This window comes from Triticum urartu, chromosome 7A, assembly GCF_056163025.1.
Source record: "Triticum urartu cultivar PI428250 chromosome 7A, HENAU_Tu73, whole genome shotgun sequence".
Lineage (NCBI taxonomy): Eukaryota > Viridiplantae > Streptophyta > Magnoliopsida > Poales > Poaceae > Triticum > Triticum urartu.
Window position 1 is genome coordinate 119,742,208 of NC_141879.1, and position 4,561 is coordinate 119,746,768.

The following is a 4,561-nucleotide window of genomic DNA, read 5'->3' on the forward strand; positions in this document are numbered from 1 at the left end:
TGTGGGAGATTTTAATTTCATTAGATCTCCTGAGAATAGAAACTTGCCAGGAGGAGACATAAATGATATCTTCCTCTTCAATGAAGTCATCGATCACCTTGGTCTTCTTGAGTTACCTTTAAAAGGAAGATCATACACATGGTCTAACATGCAAGAAAACCCGTTGCTGGAGCAATTGGACTGGTTTTTTACTTCCTCCACTTGGATTAACAATTATCCTAACACAATGGTCTTTCCTTTAGCAAGAACAGCCTTGGATCATGTACCTTGTGTTGTCTCCATTGCAACAACTATCCCCAAGTCCAAGATTTTTCGGTTTGAAAACTATTGGGTGGATCTGCCAGGTTTCTTCGACTGTGTGGAACAATCATGGAGTGCCCCAACCAAGAGAACAACTTCTGCAACTCGTTTGACAGAAAAGTTCAAAAGGCTTCGGAATGCTCTTAAACACTGGTACATCAGCCTCTCTAAACTCAAGAAAGCCATTGAAGTGTGTAACAAGGTGGTAATCCTTTTTGATGATCTTGAGGAGTTAAGGACTTTAACGAGACCTGAATTTAATTTCAGGAAAATAGTAAAACTCCATATTGAGGAAATTCTCCATCTATAGTTTTTATATTGGAAACAAAGGTGTACCGTTCGGTGGATAAAAGTTGGGGAAGAAAACTCTAAGTTTTTCCAAGCAATGGCAACTGAACGTTTCCGGAGAAACTCAATTTCCTCTCTGCAGAATGAAGATGGTACTATTGTCTCTGACCACCAGCAGATGGCTGGCATGTTATGGGGTACATTCAAGGACAGAATGGGTGTTTCTAAAGAGATTCATATGAAGTTTGACTTAGCTTCACTGATTGAACGAGTGGATAATCTGGATAGCTTATCTGCTCCTTTTTCTGAAGAGGAAATAAATGAAGTGCTAAAGTCTCTGCCTACTGACAGGGCACCTGGCCCTGATGGTTTTACTGGTTTGTTTGTCAAACGTTGCTGGCACATCATTAAGGATGATTTCTTGCAGTTATTTCAGGATTTCTATGATGGCAAGATCACTATTAGCAGCATCAATGGGTCTTTAATCACCCTAATTCCAAAAAAAAACTTTCACCTGAAAGTCCTAATGATTTCAGACCTATTTCCTTGACCAACACTTGCCTGAAGTTTTTGACGAAGCTGTTGGCCAACAGATTACAGGGGGTGATCCTAAAGTGCATTCACAAAAATCAATATGGGTTCCTTAAGTGTAGATCTATACAGGATTGTATTGCTTGGACTTTAGAATATATCCATCAGTGCCACAAATCCAAGAAACCCATTTTGATTCTCAAGTTGGACTTCGCCAAAGCCTTCGATACTGTTGAGCATGATCTAATTCTCCGACTTTTGCATCACAAAGGATTTGATAGAAAATGGATTGGTTGGATGAGAGAACTACTATCCTCGGGTACTTCCTCTGTCATTTTAAACGGGGTGCCCGGAAAGCAATTTACCTGTAAAAGGGGAGTACGGCAAGGTGATCCACTGTCCCCCCTTTTGTTTGTTCTTGCAGCCGACCTGTTGCAAACCCTGGTCAATCATATGCTCAGATCTGGTGTTTCTCTCCCTACCTATTGAATCACATGATCCAGATTTCCCTATAGTGCAATATGCTGATGACACTCTTCTCATTGTACCTGCGGTGGATTCGCAGCTTTTAGCTCTCAAGGAGATGCTCCAAGACTTCCATGCCTCCACAGGTCTTCGAGTAAACTTCCATAAATCTTGCATTTTGCCGATTAATGTGGATGATGCAGAAACTGCCCGGTTGGCTGCTGTTTTCGGCTGCCAAGTTGGAACCCTCCCCTTTACTTATCTGGGGCTTCCTGTGGGAACAACTAAACCCACAATCCAAGACTTGTTTCCTGTGGTTGATAGGCCTGAGAGAAGGTTATCTGCCAGTTCAAGTCTTCTCAATCAGGGTGCTCGGTTACAACTCCTCCAGTCAGTACTGTCCTCTTTGCCTATTTACTTTCTTTGCAGTTTAAGTTTGCCAGCCGGCATTATAAAGCAACTTGAAAGGATTATGAGGCAATGCTTATGGAGAGGAAATTCTGATACTCCTAGGCAATCACTTGCAGCTTGGCCCCTTGTGTGCAGACCCAAAGATAAAGGTGGCATGGGGATAATCAATCTCAGCATCCAAAACAGAGCTCTTTTGTCCAAGCACCTATCCAAGTTTTATAACAAAGCAGATATTCCATGGGTTACTCTCATCTGGAACACTTATTATGATGGTGTTGTTCCTCATGGCACAGTTTTATGTGGTTCTTACTGGTAGAGAGATATCCTTAAGCTCAATGATGCTTTCAGACTCCACTCAGAGGTAATCATCAACATGGGGGACTCTGTTCTTTTTTGGTATGATGCTTGGGTATTCCTCGGCTCATCTACTCCCCTCAGAGAGAGATTTCAGAGACTATTCTCTTTTGTCATTGATGACAAGGTGTCGGTACGTGAGGTTCTCAGCACACCTAATATGGCTGATCTTTTTCATCTGCCCTTGTCGCTAGAAGCAATGGATGAACTGAATGTTGTCCAATCTGGTCTTTTTGACCTTCATGCTGATGTACAGATACCAGATTACTAGTCATGGACACCTGGTAAAGGTGTTTTCTCTGCAAAGAGTTATTACACTATAATGCATTCTCATATGGCCATAGATACTCCAACCAAGTGGATTTGGGAAAGTAAGGCGACAATGAAGATAAAGGTTTTTGCATGGTTGATGCTGAATGATCGACTCAATACAAGAGACATGCTAGTGAGAAGGCACTGGAGATCCACTCAGGATGATAACACCTGCTCGTTATGCTTTGCCCATGCCCATGAAGATAGAGATCATCTCTTCTTTACATGCCAATTCAGCACAAGAGTATGGAACTACTTGGGCATCCAATGGTTAGCTGGTTTAACACCGGCCCAATGTTTATTTGCTGCAAGGAAAAGCTTTGGCAAACCTTTCTTCAGGGAGGTTGTTTATCTAGCAGCTTGGAATATTTGGCTCCTTCGAAATGGCAGAATATTCAGACATGAAAGGCCATCTATTGCTGCTTGGAAGAGAAATTTCATTCATGATGCTACCCTGCACTCTCACAGATTCAAGTCTACTATTAGACCTCTGCTGTTAGCTTGGGTTAATTCTTTGCCTTAATTGGTTGTATGTATCCATGTATATATTTGTGTATAGGATGTAAATAGCTCAGTAGGTAAGTAGGCCTCTCATCCTTTAGTTAGATTTCCTTTACAGAACCTTTTGTTATGCTTGGCGGTTGGGTTTTAATAAAGTGCTGTGGGGCTGTTGCCTCATAGTTTCCAGTCAAAAGAAATAATCGTTTATTATCCATGCTAGAATTGTATTGATAGGAAACTCAGATACATGTGTGGATACATAGACAACACCATGTCCCTAGTAAGCCTCTAGTTGACTAGCTCATTGATCAATAGATGGTTACGGTTTCCTGACCATGGACATTGGATGTCGTTGATAACGGGATCACATCATTAGGAGAATGATGTGATGGACAAGACCCAATCCTAAGCCTAGCACAAAGATCGTGTAGTTCGTATGCTAAAGCTTTTCTAATGTCAAGTATCATTTCCTTAGACCATGAGATTGTGCAACTCCCAGATACCGTAGGAATGCTTTGGGTGTACCAAACGTCACAACGTAACTAGGTGGCTATAAAGGTTCACTACAGGTATCTCCGAAAGTGTCTGTTGGGTTAGCACGAATCGAGACTGGGATTTGTCACTCCGTGTAAACGGAGAGGTATCTCTGGGCCCACTCGGTAGGACATCATCATAATGTGCACAATGTGACCAAGGATTTGATCACGGGATGATGTGTTACGGAACGAGTAAAGAGACTTGCCGGTAACGAGATTGAACAAGGTATCGGGATACCGACGATCGAATCTCGGGCAAGTATCGTACCGCTAGACAAAGGGAATTGTATACGGGATTGATTAAGTCCTTGACATCGTGGTTCATCCGATGAGATCATCGTGGAACATGTGGGAGCCAACATGGGTATCCAGATCCCGCTGTTGGTTATTGACCGGAGAGTTGTCTCGGTCATGTCTGCATGGTTCCCGAACCCGTAGGGTCTACACACTTAAGGTTTGATGACGCTAGGGTTATAGGGAATAGATATACGTGGTTACCGAATGTTGTTCGGAGTCCCGGATGAGATCCCGGACATCACGAGGAGTTCCGGAATGGTCCGGAGGTAAAGATTTATATATGGGAAGTCCTGTTTTGGTCACCAGAAAAGTTTCGGGTGCTATCGGTAACGTACCGGGACCACCGGGAAGGTCCCGGGGGTCCACCAGGTGGGGCTACCTGCCCCAGAGGGCAGCGTGGGCCAAGTGTGAAGGGGGACCAGCCCCAGGTGGGCTGGTGCGCCCCCCCACCAGGGCCCAAGGCAAAGAGAGAAGGGAAAAGGGGGAAACCCTAGGCTCAGATGGGCCTAAGGCCCACCTAGTGGTGCCCCCCCCCCTCTCTCCCCCCTTGGCCGCCCCCTAGATGG